General features: G+C 40.7%; 1 pseudogene; it reads right to left on the bottom strand.

The window, feature by feature from the left end:
- LOC115111589 (anthrax toxin receptor 1-like) overlaps window positions 1-18,938 on the bottom strand; it is a 51,493-nt pseudogene that overhangs the window by 24,569 nt on the left and 7,986 nt on the right.

Raw genomic sequence — 18,938 nt, 5'->3', positions numbered from 1 at the left:
GAGTGGTGGTGTCTGTGGTGATGGTCAAGGGGCGCATTGGGAGTTCTGCAGATTACAGAAGAGCGCACTGTAGGACGATTGGAATCAATCATATGAGGCCATTGACACTCAACCACAAGAAACAATGAGCCAACAGTGGCCAATTAGACATGGCGCCTGCTGTGTCTGAAATGACTGAACTGTTTAGGGGTAAACGTTCTACTGGACAGTTGGTACACATATCCTTGGGTTTACATCTGAAAGAAGGGATGGAGGAGGGAAGTAAACAAAGAGGTGGTGGATCCTTTTTTTCCTACATTTTTTCCATGTCTTCCGCCTGGGGAGTTGGATGTTTAATTACATACAAACAATTTACATTCTGGGTCACCGTAAACCGTTCTCTTCAACACTAATTCAGAGTAGAAGACATTTGTTAGCAGTCCTCATTCCTGCTAAGTAGCACCATACTGTAAAAGGTATAAAACCGTAATAGTGAACGCAGCTGAAGACTGTACTTTGATCTGCTATCAAATTCCACAGATTCAATTATTCATGGCCTAAACATCCCCTCATCCTCTTCCTCTCAGGCCCAGACTATATTTTCTCTTTGTTTGTAATTAGAGCATGCCCTCCCACAGCTATATGTTGGCATGCATCGGAGGGGGCTGGTCTCACACATCCATTAAGCCACTTCAAGACCACAGGGGGAACTTGGATGTGCCTCCAGGGCTTTTCCCCAGACTGCCTTGTGTGTGACACTGTTTCCCTTGATCTTCTAGCTCTGGTGCAGTCCCAGGCCGTTAAAGTACAAATGTACCCTTTAAAATCAAAAACCAGTAATACCAGAGACAAATGGCATAGGCACTTGTTTGGGCATAGAGAACCCCTACTGATCTCCTGAACGTAACTTTTGGGAAGCATTAAGAGACATTGACTTTTACTGTGTCTAACTCATAACACCACGTCTGTCATCCATTTCCTGAGCACTTTTACTCTTACAGCTGCAGTAAATACAACTTTGTGTGTCCTATTGCATGATTAGCAAATTCTTTACGCATTATTAACATGTCTTTAAAACAAACAGAACACAGGTCCACTTGTTTATTCATTTTGAGTTGGTGCTCCACTTACTCTTGGTGAGTGTGTCGTTGATTCGGAAACTGCACAGGACCTTATGGACATTCCGAGCATGGAGGAAGCCATTTCCTCTCACCACCACCTGGAACGTTTCTAGAGAGGGAATAGAGAAACACAATGACTGAGGAGGCATACAGCCAGTTAGAGTGTAAAACTGAACTGAATTTGTCACACCATGTGTTCAAGCTAACATCTGAGTCTATCATCTCAGCATCTCACACTCTGGTCACATTCAGCCAACAAACTCTAAACCACCATGCCCTGACCATAGTGGTTGTTGAAGATAAACTATTTTTTCTGAATGCCTTAAGAATTGAGATTTTGCTGTCAATGAGACTTCAACTGCAGTTGTCCAGACATTTGGAGATTTGCTGCTTTAGTGGGAGCCAATATCACATAACGCAGAAAACCTGAAGCGTAAATACTTATTTTTACAGTGAGGAAAGTGGTGTGTTGTAAGACTGTAGAATGGACAATAACGGCAACATTACACATCAGATAAAAGAGAGAAAGAAATTATTTGTGTCCTTAGTACAGTAGTTTTGTTGGGACTAGTCCAGGTTGAATCCTTCATGACAAAAGAAGTTGCTGCTACTGTGTGTAGGAGATATTTACTGCACACCAGTCTGCTGGCCCTGCCAAGTCTCGTCCTGTTGTGCGCTCCAATATGAGGGGGCCTTAAAATGTCTGATTTAATGATCTGAGGCCAGAGAGGATAAATACAGGCCAGAGGTCTGTACACTTACCTCCTGCACAGATACTGGAGGGTTCCACTGCCAGGATCTCAATACAGGACTTCTTTAAGATCTGTGGAAGTAAGAGAGACATGTGGGCTTTGGGCCAAGGTCTGGCTTGTTACAGAGCATTGTGTGTTGCTTTATTGAGGGTATTGGTTTAATAATATAATCCCTATACTCCTTTTACTGGCAATTACAGTATCAGTGTGTACCTGTGCACCTCATTTATAGGGTCTGCTTAATGTCTCCTGTTCTCCTCTCTGTGCTCCTCTCTGTTCTTGTGTTCTGGGTGTATATCTCTCTCTATACCCCCACTGTTCAGAGAAAGTATGTGTTGTAAGCCTGAAGATCGGTTTGATTTACTGCATGCTGTCCTTCTTTATTGAGTCTGAGCCAGCAGCTTTCAGCATGCTGTTAATGGGCTCCAGATGCCAGTCAACTTGTCTGACTGACCTCTAGCTCTGTTAGAGGAACTCAGTGCCCGGGCGACAATGGCCTCTCCACGACTCTCCTTTTCTTTCCTTCCTCCGCTATTGAAACAGTTTGAGCGGATACAAAAATATAAGTCAATACCTTTGAGGTGGAAGCTATAATGAACGAATGCATACACTTTGATCCTGTTTGGGTAGACTCCACTAGCTTGGATCAAAAGCTGGGAGGTCAGAGTCACAGCAGGTTTTCCTGAAATTCTGTTTCTGGTGAGTTTTGATGGATGGAATATTTCTGTTTATTGTTTTCTTTAATCCTATTCTCCCTTGTTTCCTATTTGATTAATGTGTTAATGGATTTAGATATGTACTGCAGTGAGAATTATTGAACACAATCTCTGGATGGATGGTTTAGTGTACATTAAAGATGCTGTTATTCTAACCTTCCCACTGGGCACAGACGTCAGTTCAACGTCTATTTTTTCTTCCAAAAATGTCACAATAACATTTGATTTATGTTAAAAGTTGGATAAAAAAATATGAAATTCCCTTACCTTAATGACTTTTTGCAAATCCAATCAGTTTTTACATTGATTCAACCTTATCACGTATCATTTTTTTGTTGTTGAAATGACGTGGAAACAACGTTGAGTTTTTGCCCAGTGGGATCCTTGTGTTAGTCGTCAAGTCTGAACCTCTTACCGAATCAATGACCCCCTGCAGTGCTTCAAAGCCATCATTCACTGGGAAGACATGGTCCTTGCTATCAGCAATCATTGCCAGCTGAGGAAGAAAAAAAAGTGTCATACAGTTCTACACAGCCACCAGCCTCTTTTCCATATCTTTGGGATATAGTTTGAGACCAAGTCAAATCAGAGCACAATGAAGCAAGATGCGTCAGCACACCTGTGTCTCATTGAAGTCCTTCACCCCCACGCAGTATACTGAGGCACCCAGACTCCGCGATCGGTTGGCCTGTCAGGTATTCACAGAGGAGCAAAAACAGGAAAGACTGTCGACACCTGGAATCGCACTACATCAATCAAAACACATACACTGACAACACTCCAGATAGCTACAGTCTTTGAAAAAAAAGTGCTATCTAGAACCTAAAAGGGTTATTTGTCTGTTCCTATAGGATAACCCTTTGAATAACTATTTTTTGTTCCAGCCGAAGAACCCTTTTGGAACCCTTTTTTCTAAGAGTGTACTCTGGACACCGATGGGTAGATTTGACAAATAGCTAAGAGCATTGACCTCTGGCTGACTGATATTCAATCAAAATAATTAGACGTTGAAGGAAACCATTTATTGGCAAAAGCCTGTAGACTAGAGCCAACAGAGCCCATGAGCCAAATGTTACATTTCATGAACATCTGAAAGAATGCCCTACAGAGCTACGCTGACAATATTATTCAATATGAGTGACAGGAAGTTTTAAACTATTGTTGCAAAGCTCCCTGCTCAGGAGCCTTGCAACAATTATTGTTGCAAGGCTCCCTGTTAAGTGACACTTTCCCCACACATTTTGAAAGCTACTGAGAGAGATATCAGCCTCACTTCATCTGAGTGGTTGGCCTTGCTGTCTGCGTGTGTCCAGGTTTTTTTGGAAGTGATTAAAAAGCCCCAGCTTTGCACCCCTGCTGCACCTGCACTCCCAATCCCAGCCCAGTCTGGGGGGGGGGGGGGGGGGGGATCATTGGTTCCTTTTGCAGATGTGTGGCGAATGACTGGGCCTTTTTAATTCACCGGGCAGATGGGAGATATAAATCTGACAGACGCTTTGACCTCCTTTCCCTTCTCTGGAAAGAGGGGATCAAAGTGTTACCGAGGTGATGTACAGTATATGGTGCTGGTGTTTGATCTGTGCCCACAGTAGTGCAAGTTCTGTTTACAATTTGTGGTCTTGTCTCCCTCTCGCTCGCTCTCTCTCTCTCTCTCTCTCCCCTCTCAATTAAAGAGGGAAATTCAAAGGGATTTATTGGCATGAGAAACATGTTTACATTGCCAAAGCAAGTGAAATAGATAATAAACAAAGGTGAAATAAACAACAAAAAATAAACAGTTAACATTACAAAGGAATAGAGACATATCATATTATGGCTATATACAGTGTTGTAACGATGAACAAATAGTTCAAGTACAAAAGGGAAAATAAATAAACATAGATATGGGTTTTATTTACAATGGTGTTTGTTCTTCACTGGTTGCCCTTTTCTCGTGGCAACAGGTCAAAAATATTGCTGCTGTGATGGCACACTGTGGTATTTCACCCAATAGATATGGGAGTTTATCAATGGATTTGTTTTTCGAGTTCTTTGTGGGTCTGTAATCTGAGGGAAATATGTGTCTCTAATATGATCATACATTTGGCAGGAGGTTAGGAAGAGCAGCTCAGTTTCCAACTCATTTTGTGGGCAGTGTGCACATAGACTGTCTTCTCTTGAGAGCCAGGTCTGCCTATGGCAGCCTATCTCAATAGCAAGGCTATGCTCACTGAATGATGTAAAATATATCACTAGCCACTTTAAACAATGCTACCTAATATAATGTTTACATACCCTACATTATTCATCTCATATGTATACGTATATACTGTAATCTATATCATCTACTGCATCTTTATGTAATACATGTATCACTAGCCACTTTAACTATGCCACTTTGTTTACATACTCATCTCATATGTATATACTGTACTCGATACCATCTACTGTATCTTGCCTATGCCGCTCTGTACCATCACTCATTCATATATCTTTATGTACATATTCTTTATCCCCCTACACTTGTGTGTATAAGACAGTAGTTTTGGAATTGTTAGTTAGATTACTTGTTGGTTATTACTGCATTGTCGGAACTAGAAGCACAAGCATTTCGCTACACTCGCATTAACATCTGCTAACCATGTGTATGTGACAAATAACATTTGATTTGATTTGATTTTGAGTCTGTACATAGACAACAATTTCCTTAATTTTGTGTCAGTCACTGTGTACTCTCTGTTTAGGGCCAAATATCATTCTGGTGTTCTCCGTTTTTTTTGTTAATTCTTTCCAATGTGTCAAGTGATTATCTTTTTGTTTTCTCATGATTTGATCTGGTCTAATTGTGTTGCTGTCCTGTGGCTCTGTTTGTGTTTGTGAACATAGCCCCAGGACCAGCTTGCTTAGGGAACTCTTCTCCAGGTTCATCTCTCTGTAGGTGATGACTTTGTTATGAAGGTTTGGGAATCACTTCCTTTTAGGTGGTTGTAGAATTTAACGGCTCTTTTCTGGATTTTGATAATAGGCAGGTATCGGCCTAATTCTGCTCTGCATACATTATTTGGTGTTTTACATTGTACACCGATGTATGTTTTTCCAGAATTATGCATGCAGAGTCCCATTTTGTGAATTCTTGGTTGCTGAGCAAACCCCAGAACTCACAACCATAAAGGGCAATGGGTTCTATAATTGATTCAAGTATTTTTAGCCAGATCCTAATTGGTATGTAGAATATTTTGTTATTTTCGATGGTGTAGAAGGCCCTTCTTGCCTTGTCTATCAGATCGTTCACAGCTTTGTGGAACCCGTGGCGCAGATGCTTAGGCTGTGGCATATACAGTTTTTTGTGTGCTCTAGGGCAACGGGGTCTAGATGGAATTTTTTGGAACACCATTATTTTTGTCTTACTGAGATTCACTGTCAGCGCCCAGGTCTGACAGAATCTGTGCAGAATATCCTTCTTTGGTTGGGGACAGAAGCACCAGATGTCACGATCGCCGTCGATTTCGTGGAAATGACCGGACCAAGGTGCAGCGTAGTGAGCGTACATTTTTCTTTATTATAAATGTCGCCAACAAAACAAGAAACAACAAAAAACGAACGTGAAGCTTACTAGGGCTGTACAGGCCACTAACAAAGACAACTACCCACAAAATACAAAAGTAAAAAAGGCTGCCTAAGTATGATTTCCAATCAGAGACAACGATAGACAGCTGTCCCTGATTGAGAACCATACCCGGCCAAAACATAGAAACACAGAACATAGTGTGTCCCACCCGAGTCACACCCTAACCAACCAAACATAGAGAATAAAATTATCTCTACGGTCATGGCGTGACACCAGATCATCAGTAAACATTTTACTTCAGATACTAGTAGGGTGAGGCCAGGTGCTGCAGACTGTTCTAGTGCTCTCGCCAATTTGTTGGGGCTCAAGCTGCATCCCTGTCTCACCCCACGGCCCTGTGAAAAGAAATGTGTTTTTTTCCCATTTTAACCACACACTTGTTTGTGTACATAAATTATATAATTTTGTATGTTTTTCCCCCAACACTGCTTTCCATCAATTTGCATAGCAAACCCTCATTCCAAATTGAGTCAAAAGCTTTTTTGAAATCAATAAAGCATGAGAAGACTTTGCCTTTGTTTTGGTCTCTTTGTTTGTCAATTAGGGTGTGCAAGGTGAATACGTGGTCTGTTGTACCATAATTAAGTAAAAAGCCCATTTGACATTTGCTCAGTACATTGTTTTCACTGAGGGAATGTATGATAATGATAATGCAGAGGATTTCCCCAAGCTTGCTGTTGATGCATATCCAACAGTATTTATTGGGGTCAAATTTGTCTCCACTTTTGTGTATTGGGGTGACCAGTCCTTGGTTCCAAATATTGGGGAAGATGCCAGAGATGAGGATGACGTTTAAGTATAACCAATTGATTACGTATAACCAATTGAAATTTGTGGTCTGTATATTTTATCATTTCATTTAGGATACCATCAACACCACAGGCATTTTGGGGTTGGAGGGTATATATTTTGTCCCGTAGTTCTTCAATGTAATTGAAGAATCCAGTGGGTTCTGGAAGTCTTTAATTGTTGATTCTAAGATTTGTATTTGATCATGTATCATTTCTATTTATATGTTTTTCCAAAAAGATTGGAGAAGTGGTTTATCCATACATCTCTGTTTTGGATGGATAACTCTGTGTTGTTTGTTTAGAGTGTTCCAATTTCCCCTGAAGTGGTTAGATTCTTGTCACGTTGTATAAATGATTGGAGACAGGCACAGGAATTCGTGATAAGGAGGTTTAATTCCCCACCCAAAATATACAACATGCCATGAAAAGGCATGGGGACAAAGCCCAAAACAAACACGTACAAAAACACAGGGATGTAACCTGAACAAAAGAGTTAAACCTCTAATAAAAACCTGCACTACACTACACGGGGCGAGACCCGTGATAGCAAATGTACAACAATACGCAGGATGAGAACCGTAATAACAAGTGCACAAACCACGGAATAACAAGCATAGGTACTCACAGACCAACAGACATGGGAATACTAACCGACAAAACAATGGTGAACAGAGGGCACATATATACAATTACTATTCAGGGGGAATGGGAACCAGGTGTGCGTAATGAAACAGTTCAGTGATGCCTAGAGGCCGGTGACGTAGACCTCTGGAGCTGGTGCGCGGAATGAGCAGCAGTACCGGGGGAATCCGTGACAATTCTAGTGATTCTTCAATTACATTGAGCTGATTTCTGATGTGCTGTACCTTATTTTTCTGTAGTGTATTTCTGTATTGTTTTAGTGATTAACCATAGTGAAGGTGTAGGTTTAGGTTTTCTGGGTCTCTATGTTTTTGGTTGGATAGGTTTCTCAATTTATTTCATAGCTTTTTACATTTTTCATCAAATCATTTGTCATTGCTGTTAATGTTCTTCGGTTGTCTGCTTGAGATTTTTAGATTTGATAGGGAAGCTGAGAGGTCAAATACTGTATACTGTTTAGGCATTCTAATGCCAAGTTTACACCTTCACTATTACAGTGAAACATTTTTTTTCCAGGAATGTGTCTAAAAGGGATTGAATTTGTTGTTGCCTAATTGTTTTTTAGTAGGTTTATATAACAATTTCCTTCCATCCATAGCATTTCTTAATATTATGCAGATCCTTTGGCTTTGATGCCTCATGATTGAGTGTTGCTCTGTTCAAGTAAACTGTGATTTTGCTATGATCTGATAGGTGTGTCAGTGTGCTAACTGTGATCGTTCTGAGAGAATCTGGGTTGAGGTCAGTGACGATGTCATCTGCAGTACTACAGCCAATGGATGAGCTGTAGGTGTACCTACTGTAAGAGTCCACACGAAGCCTACCATTGACTATGTACAGACCCAATGTGTGAAAGAGCTTCAGGAGTTGTGTTGGTTGTCTTGTCATAATTGTGTCTAGGGGGCATATTTCGGCGGGAATGCTGTCACCTCCATGTACAGTTGAAGTCGGAAGTTTACATACACTTAGGTGAGATTTTTCTTGTTAATAACAAACTATAGTTTTGGCAAGTCGGTTAGGACATCTACTTTGTGCATGACACAAGGAATTTTTCCAACAATTGTTTACAGACAGATTATTTCACTTATAATTCATTGTATCACAATTCCAGTGGGTCAGAAGATTACATACACTAAATTGACTGTGCCTTTAAACAGCTTGGAAAATTCCAGAGAATGATGCCATAGCTTTAGAAGCTTCTAATAGGCTAATTGACATCATTTGAGTCAATTGGAGGTGTACCTGTAGATGTATTTCAAGGCCTACCTTCAAACTCAGTGCCTCTTTGCTTGACATCATGGGCAAATCAAAAGAAATCAGCCAAGACCTCAGAAAAGAATTGTAGACCTCCACAAGTCTCATTCATCCTTGGGAGCAATTTCCATACACCTGAAGATACCACGTTCATCTGTACAAACAATAGTACGCAATATAATCACCATGGGACCATGCAGCCGTCATGCCGCTCAGGAAGAAGATGCATTCTGTCTCCTAGAGATGAACGTACTTCGGTGCGAAAGGTGCAAATCAATCCCAGAACAACAGCAAAGGACCTTGTGAAGATGCTGGAGGAAACTGGTACAAAGTATCTATATCCACAGTAAAACGAGTCCTATATCAACATAACCTGAAAGGCCGCTCAGCAAGGAAGAAGCCACTGCTCCAAGACTGCCATAACATAGACAGACTACGGTTTGCAACTGCACATGGGGACAAAGATAGTACTTTTTGGAGAACTGTCCTCTGGTGTGATGAAATAAAAATATAACTGTTTGGCCATAATGACCATCGTTATGTTCGGAGGAAAAAGGGGGAGGCTTGCAAGTCAAAGAACTCCATCCCAACCATGAAGCATGGGGTGGCAGCATCATGTTGTGGGGGTGCTTTGCTGTAGGAGGGACTGGTGCACTTCACAAAATAGATGGCGTCATGAGGATGGCCAATTGTGTGGATATATTGAAGCAACATCTCAAGACATCAGTTAAAGCTTGGTCGCAAATGGGTCTTTCAAATGGACAATGACACCAAGCATACTTCCAAAGTTGTGGCAAAATGGCTTAATGATAACAGTCAAGGCATTGGAGTGGCCATCACAAAGCCCTGACCTCACTCCTATCGAAAATTTGTTGGCAGAACTAAAAAAGCATGTGCGAGCAAGGAGGCCTACAAACCTGACTCAGTTACACCAGCTCTGTCAGGAGGAATGGGCCAAAATTCACCCAACTTATTGTGGGAAGCTTGTGGAAGGCTACCCAACACGTTTGACCAAGTTAAACAATTTAAAGGCAATGCTACCAAATAATTATTTAGTGTATGTAAACTTCTGACCCACTGGGAATGTGATGAAATAAATAAAAGCTGAAATAAATCATTCTCTCTACTATTATTCTGACATTTCACATTCTTAAAATAAAGTAGTGGTTCTAACTGATCTAAAACAGGGAATTTTTATAAGGAGTAAATGTCAGGAATTGTGAATAACTGAGTTTAAATGTATTTGGCTAAGGTGTATGTAAACTTCTGACTTCAACTGTAGGTGTTTGTCCCCCTGTGTGCTGAGAGTGTCAGGTTATTGTCCAGTTCTGGCATTTAGGTCATCACAGACCAGTACATGTCCCTGGGCCTGGAAATGGTTGATCTTCCCCTCTAGGTTGGAGAATATGTTAAAAGTATGGGATTCTATTGGGGGGATATACACTTCCGTTCAAAAGTTTGGGGTCACTTAGAAATGTCCTTGTTTTTGAAAGAGAAGCCCACTTTTTGTCCATTAAAATAACATCAAATTGTGTGTAGACATTGTGTAGACATTGTTAATGTTGTAAATGACTATTTTAGCTGGAAACGGCAGATTTTTTATGGATTAAATATATACAGCTGAAGTCGGAAGTTTACATACTAAAAAACTAATTTCATGTATGTTTTCATGGAAAACAAGAACATTTCTAAGTGACCCCAAACTTTTGAACGGTAGTGTAGGTAGCACACATGAGGCCATTTTTCTCTGTGGAGATCATTTCCATATGAACTTTCTAGCCCGATGTAAAATGTTCCTGTTTCGACTAATTTAATAGAGTGGGTTAGGTTTGCTCTATACCAAATTAGCATACCCCTTGAGTCTCTTCCGTTTCACACCCGGTAGTTTGGTGGATTTGACTACCAACTCTCTGTAACCTAGAGGGTAACCCGTGGGTCAGTCTCCTCTATACCATGTTTCCTGTTGGATTACAATGTCTGTATTTTCAATTTATTTGATGAAGTCTGGGTTCCTGCTCTTTAGGCCAAAGGCAGATGCCTTCAGACCTCTCTCTTTCGCTCTCTCTCTCTTTCTCTTCACACAACTAAATACAATTCAATTCAAAGAGCTTTATTGGCAGGGGAAACATATGTTTACATTGCCAAAGCAAATGGAATAGACAGGTTGTGCTTACCTCCCTCTCAGCATAGTAGAAGAGGTCCTCATGCAGCTCCCCATCTGTGAGAGCGATAATGACACTTGCGGTACGGTATCCTATAAACAGACACAAAACCTTTGATTCAGATCTAAATGCTTCCACAGAGCTATTCAAATAATAATAATGATAGACAAACAGATATACTTGAGAAATTAATATATGATGCAAGATGTACAACAGGAATAAATTGAAATATTTTTATTGAACTACACACCTTCAGAGTTTCCATAGTATATCTGCTCACTGGCCTGTAAAAGAAGAGGAATTGGATTGAAAAAGGACACAAATCTGTCCTGTGAATAAAGCAACTATTCATACTGATACAGGTGCCATTTTGTCTCTGAACCATGGTCTTTGTTCCAGCTCAGAGATTCCAGCTCAGAGCTCAGCTAAAATCAGACAGCTCACCCTCTGGATGCCTTCGTGCATAAAGGTGTCTCCACCTGGAAGTACCCTCTGGAGCTCCTCCAGACCTTTTCGAATCTGCTCCCTGAGCAAGCAGACCAAAAGACTGATGAGAGAGCAGTTCATACTCATCATGTATCACCCCCCACCCTGCAGAAGTACCTATCTCATTGATATAACTGCAGCTATGAAGCTATGAAAATCGTAAATTGCAAGACCTTAAAGAAGTAGCTATAGGTATTGATGTAAATAGAGTCATCATAGTGATACATGTGGTTGATATGCTACTATTAAATCATACTGTCAAACTAAAACATTGGGTACAGAATTAAACCTTGTGCATGCATGCACATAATCTTGAATGACAAGTGAGTCACTTTAATCCCAAAAAATAGAACTGTGAATTAATATTTAACAGATTTTATTTTTTACTGTTTTCTTGTGAAATTCAGTCTTCTTTGTAAACTAAAAGCAGACAGACAGATATGAAATGACAAAGACAATTGTTTTTAATAAGCACAGAAACAATCTATTTATTGAAGTGGCATTCCATTTCAGAGAGTAGTGATGGGCTTTGTGTGTGCTTCAGGTTTTAAGAGATCAAGCTTAGATTTAGGGATCTATTGCCACCGGACACTGTCCAGCAGAGAGTAAGGAAATTACTCTTGTGTAAAATGAGATAGCAGGAAGACCATAAACATTGAAAAGGTTTCAGTGCCTGTGTGGAAACTGCCTGAAGAAAGATTAGACACATATGCAACACATGATATATTATAAGCCACATGTTGAAGCATACAGTTTGCCAAAGGATTGACAGCATTGTCAGTTGAGCTCAATGTGAGGGTGTTGTGATTTTTATTTATGTCTCTAATTCAATTGAACAAATCCTGCATGTTTATCTGGTTTCTGTGTTCTTGATAATCAACTCAGTTCAGAATCGGCAAATAGCTGACATCTTGTGCAGACGTAATACCCAAATCCTAAGAAAAAAAAGATTGTTCCCTTACCTGTCCTCTGTAAGCCGCATCAAAATCCGTCCCTCAGTAGAGAACACAATGAAGGACATGCGCAGCTGTGGACTGGAGAGAAATGAACAATACCCAGACCATTTATATTAATGTTATCACTAACAATCACAACAAGCAATGAAATACATCATACCCACACCATGTGTGGTTAATGGTTAATATTTGTGTTTATATTGAATTTATCTAAAGTTTATATTCACTACAGGGTATTTCAACAATGTGGGACAAAGTATTCTCACCTTATGAACTTGTGAGCCAGATGTTCCACAAAGTGATAGATTTCAACCCAGTGGTGCTGCACACTCCCAGATCTGCGAAGTGAGATGACATGTCGATGAGGAGTTTGCATAACAGAGTCTGGAGGAAATTGAGAGGTTAAGGTACCGGATTGTGAAAGGGAGTCAGGGGGGTCGAATTGTACTTTATCTGTAGAAAGGCAGCATCTGTCGTTAAACATTTTCACTATTATGTGGATCCTTCTCTACAGTCAGAGTGTTTGACGCAAAGGCTTGAATGTGCATCAAATATGCACACCAAGCTTTTGCACTTCCTACAGTATTTTCTGTAATCAACTAACAGAAAGCATATTTCTACTTAACTTTGTGCTACTTCTTCTGCACATCATGCTGTATCCCCACCTAGTGTACACACTTCATCCTATCCAACCATTACAGTTGTTGATGATGTTTATCTTGGCTGCATGCAGTCTTTCCCTCCCTGTGTGTAATTGTTATACAGTTCCTCAAGCTGTCTGGCTTCACTACTGTAGCAAAACTGCGGCCTGTATGCTCTTCCTACCAGAAAATAGCTTCGGAAGCACACATTCCATTTGAACACGTAACCTTGGTTGAAGAGCAACAGTGTACAGTAATGTATAACTCTGATTGATTTATTAGATAGTTGCCATCTTTGGACTGCCCCAATGATATCATACTGATGCAGAGCAGTGACATTCTTCTCAGATTACTTTCAATGTTTTTATAATGCAGCCCCAGTAATGATCTTAGTGTTATTTGAGTCAGGAAAATGATCCGTCATAATACCTGCAGTACCGGTCAACAGTTTTTCTACATTGTAGAATAATAAAGAAGACATAAAAACTACGAAATAACACATATAGAACCATGTAGTAACCAAAAAAAGTGTTTTTGAAGAATCTTATATTTGAGATTCTTCAAAGTTGCCTCTATGACAGCTTTCCACACTCTTGGCATTCTCTCAACCAGCTTCATGAGGTAGTCACCTGGAATGCATGTGAATTAACAGGTGTGCCTTGTTAATTTGTGGAATTTCTTTGTGTTGTGACAAGGTAGGGTGGTATACAGAAGATAGCCCTATATGGTAAAATACCAAGTCCATATTATGGTAGGAACAGCTCAAATAAGCGAAGAGAAATGACAGTCCATCATTACTTTAAGACATGAATGTCAGTCAATCTGGAACATTTCAAGAACTTTGAAAGTTTCTTCAATTGCAGTCACAAAAACCATCAAGCGCTATGATGAAACTGGCTCTCATGAGGACCGTCACTTGAAAGAAGACCCAGAGTTACCTTTGCTGCAGAGGATAAGTTCATTAGAGCCTTCATTACCAGCCTCAGAAATTGCAGTCCAAATAAATGTTTCACAGAGTTCAAGTAACAGACACATCTCAACATCAACTGTTCAGAGTAGACTGTGTGAATCAGGCCTTCATTCCCTTTGGGTTGTGCCGTGGCGGAGATATTTGTGGGCTATACTCGGCCTTGTCTCATGGTGGTAAGTTGGTGGTTGAAGATATCCCTCTAGTGGTGTGGGGGCTGTGCTTTGGCAAAGTGGGTGGGGTTATATCCTGCCTGTTAGGCCCTGTCCGGGGGTATCGTTGGATGGGGCCACAGTGTCTCCCGACCCCTCCTGTCTCAGCCTCCAGTATTTATGCTGTAGTAGTGTATGTGTCGGGGGGCTAGGGTCAGTCTTAAATCTGGAGTATTTCTCCTGTCTTATCCGGTGTCCTGTGTGAATTTAAGTATGTTCTCTCTAATTCTCTCTCGCTTTCTTTCTTTCTTTCTTTCTTTCTTTCTCTCTGAGGACCTGAGCCCTAGGACCATGCCCCGGGACTGCATGGCTTGATGACTGTTGTCCCCAATCCACCTGGCCGTGCTGCTGCTCCGGTTTCAGCTGTTCTGCCTGCGGCTGTGGAGCCCTGACCTGTTCACCGGACGTGCTATCTGTCCCAGACCTGCTGTTTTCAACTCTCTAGAGACAGCAGGAGAGGTAGAGATACTCTGAATGACCGGCTATGAAAAGCCAACTGACATTTACTCCTGAGGTGCTGACCTGTTGCACCCTCGAAATCCACTGTGATTATTATTATTTGACCCTGATGGTCATCTATGAACATTTGAACATCTTGGCCATGTTCTGTTATAATCTCCACCCGGCACAATCAGAAGAGTACTGGCTGCCCCTCATAGCCTGGTTCCTCTCTAGGTTTCTTCCTAGGTTCTGGCCTTTCTAGGGAGTTTTTCCTATCCACCGTGCTTCTACACCTGCATTGCTTGCTGTTTTGGGTTTTAGGCTGGGTTTCTGTACAGCACTTTGAGATATCAGCTGATGTAAGAAGGGCTTTATAAATAAATTTATTTGATTTGATTCATGGTCGAATTGCTGCAAAGAAACCACCACTAAAGGACACCAATAAGAAGAAGAGACTTGCTTGGGCCAAGAAACACGAGCAATGGACATTAGACCGGTGGAAATCTGTCCTTTGGTCTGAGTCCAAATTTGATATTTTTGGTTCCAACCGCCGTGTTTTTGTGAAATGCAGAGAAGGTGAACGGATTATCACCCCATGTGTAGTTCCTACCATGAAGCATGGAGGAGGAGGTGTGATGGTGTGGGGGTGCTTTGCTGGTGACACTGTCTGTGATTTATTTAATATTCAAGGCACACTTGACCAGCATTGCTACCACAGCATTCTGCGGCGATACGCCGTCCCATCTGGTTTGTACTTAGTGGTACTATCATCTGTTTTTCAACAAAACAATGACCCAACAGACCTCCAGGCTGTGTAAGGGCTATTTGACCAAGAAGGAGGGTGATGGTGTGCTGCATCAGATGACCTGACCTCCACAATCACCTGACATAACCCAATTGAGATGGGTTGGGATGAGTTGGACCACAGAGTGAAGGAAAAGCAGCCAACAATTGCTCAGCATATGTGGGATCTCCTTCAAGACTGTTGGAAAAGCATTCCCTGTGAAGTTGGATGAGAGAATTGCAAGAGTGTGCTAAGCTGTCATCAAGGCAAAGGGTGGCTACTTTGAAGAATCTCAAATATAAAATATATTTTGATTTGCTTAACACTTTTTTCATTGCGACATGATTCCATATGTGTTATTTCATAGTTTTGATGTCGTCACTATTATTCTACAATGTCGAAAATAGTAGAAATGAAACTTTTGGCTGGTACTGTACATGTCAATGTCTTTGTAATGCAGCCCCAGTAATGAACTTATTGGAGTCAGGTAAATGATCAGTCATAATGTGTTTATAATACAGTCCCAGTAATGATCTCAGTGTTTTTGGAGTCAGGTAAATGATCGGTCATTATGTGTTTTTGAAGTCAGTTAAATGAACAGTCGTTATGTGTTGTTGGAGTCAGGTAAATGATCAGTCATTATGCCTACATGCCTGAGTGACCGTGTATTTTAAATTAGGCCAGTCTGACGGGGCTGTAGCAATGTACGGTTGCTCTACGTCACTGTGTATGCATGGCTGACAAAATGAGACGCATGCTGTTTCTTTTCATGTCATTACAGTGCATGGATTTTTCTCGATGCATTACAGTTACACACAGTTATTAACTTAAAGGTCCAATGTAGCAGTTTTTATCTCAAGATCAAATCATGTCAGGGTACCTTAGTGTGATTGTTTTAAATTCAAATGGTCAAAAATAAATGAAAATAGCTTCCCAGCTAGCACATAATGTTCTGAGAACCATATGTTTCTTAGAGCTTGGTGAGAACGTGGTTGTCCTGTCGTTATTTTGCAAACAACTGTAATGGAATTTTAATGTTTGTGCTGTTCTTATAACTAATTTATGTGTTCTATTTATGTGCTGTTATATAAACCAATTTCTATGTTCATGCTAGTGGCTGACTGAACGAATCCCCACTATCAGTCGCTGCAATTTGGCAGTACGCCCAGACCTTGTTTTGAGAACGAGAACGAAAGATCTCAGTTTCAAGGTCTTAGCTTAGAGAGAAGAAGCCTCACGCGTTCTGACTCCTAGAGATGAACATACTTTGGTGCAAAAAGTACAAAGGACCTTATGAAGATGGTGGAGGAAACAGGTACCAAAGTATCCACAGGAAAAACTAGTCCTATATCGACATAACCTGAAAGGCCGCTCAGCAAGGAAGAAGCCACTGCTCCAAAACTACCATAAGAAAGCCAACCTACGGTTTGCAACTGCACATGGGGACAAAGATCGTACATTTTGGAGAAATATTCTCTGGTCTGATGAAACAAAAATAGAACTGTTTGGCCATAATGACCATCATTATGTTTGGAGGAAAAAGGGCTTGCAAGCTGAAGAACACCATCCCAACCGTGAAGCACAGGGATGGCAGCATCATGTTGTGGGGGTGCTTTGCTGTAGGAGGTGCACTTCACAAAATAGATGGCACCATGAGGCTGGAAAATTATGTGGATATATTGAAGCAATGTCTCAAGACATCAGTCAGGAAGTTGAAGCTTGGTCGCAAATTAGTCTTCCAAATTGACAATGACCCCAAGCATACTTCCAAAGTTGTGGCAAAGGGGACAACAAGTTCAAGGTATTGGAGTGGCCATCACAAAGACTTGACCTCAACCCTATAGCAAATTTGTGGGCAGAACTGAAAAAGCGTGTGCGAGCAAGGAGGCCTACAAACCTGACTCAGTTACACCAGCTCTGTCAGGAGGAATGGGCCAAAATTCACCCAACCTATTGTGGGAAGCTTGTGGAAGGCTACCTGAAACATTTGACCCAAGTTAAACAATTTAAAGGCAATGCTACCAAATACTAATTGAGTGTATGTAAACTTCTGACCCACAAGGAATGTGATTAAATAAATCACTCTCTACTATTATTCTGACATTTCACATTAATAAAATAAAGTGGTGATCCTAACTGACCCAAGAGAGGGAATTTTTACTAGGATTAAATGTCAGGAATTGTGAAAAACTGAGTTTAAATATATTTGGCTAAGGTGTATGTAAACTTCCAACTTCAACTGTACATCTTTCAAAAGCTTGTTTTCCCGGAGCATATTGTTAGCTAGTCCATACAAGTCTATATTCTTTGTAGACGTAGTGCTTCGTGCTGAAAGATGAGTAATTTCCTGACATCTGATTGGTTACTGGCATTTTACAGGCCCTTTCTGGAAACCTGATTGGTTAAAATACCTCATGTGCCGCGCAGCACTTCCTTGTTTGAAAATATCTCCAGCGAAGAATCAACGTAAAGCAAGACCAAATTAGAAAATCTCAAAGAATATACCTACAGTATGTGAACAAAAACAGGCGTTCTCAGTTTATCAATGCGAGAAAAGCAGTGAATGAATGAACACATTTCCCTGATCCACCAATTGAGGCAGTGGCAGTACAGGTAGTGGAGAAAAAGGAGGTCGCCTGCAGCAGCGCGTTAAGACGCAAATGAGTTGAGATGAAGATGATAACTAGCAGCGATCAACCAGACAGCAGCCAGCCAACAGTGGCTTTTATTCCACAACTCAAATAATCCAACTTGTACATGATTTGATTTGTCAGTCCAGTGTCTAAACACACAAGTTTCTATTGTCAGAGTTGTGGTTGCACACATGCAAATTCTTTTGATTAGAAGAAATGTACTGAAAACCCGAATGTAAACCTGATACCCAAAATATTTTAAATGTTTGAAATATCTTTAAATAATGTCTGAAGTACAGGAAAACTTAATAGGACAGACTGACCTCTGACCTAGTGAGGCCTGATCACCCTCACTAGAAACACAGGAGACATTGTCTTTTTTATGGGCTATGTAAAAACAAATAATTAAGAAGAACAGTCCTATGTGTGATTCACACCACAAGAAGGACAGAGAGAGAGAACTGTGTCTAGTCTATTTTACCATTACCTTATGGGACACAATTATGTCCTTATGGAGTTATCAAGAGATAATTTGATTTGTTATTCTAATTTGTTTATTTTTTATTTAACAGGCAGTATTTATTTTTGGGGGGATGCATGATTCACAATGTTAAGTGTCATGTGTCCAAAGGGGAATTACCAGTCCCCTGGGGCCCTTTCGTAAATATGAAAATGTATTTTTTCACATGCTTGCCTGTAAAAGGAAAAAAATAGATGTTGGTAATGGATGACAGTTACTCCAAATTAATTGAAGTTTTCCCTCACCTCGAGTGATAGACTTGTATTGCTGTTGT

The sequence above is a fragment of the Oncorhynchus nerka genome, linkage group LG27 (assembly GCF_034236695.1).
Source record: "Oncorhynchus nerka isolate Pitt River linkage group LG27, Oner_Uvic_2.0, whole genome shotgun sequence".
In the NCBI taxonomy this organism is placed as follows: Eukaryota; Metazoa; Chordata; class Actinopteri; order Salmoniformes; family Salmonidae; genus Oncorhynchus; species Oncorhynchus nerka.
This window is presented reverse-complemented; position numbering and strand designations above follow the sequence as displayed.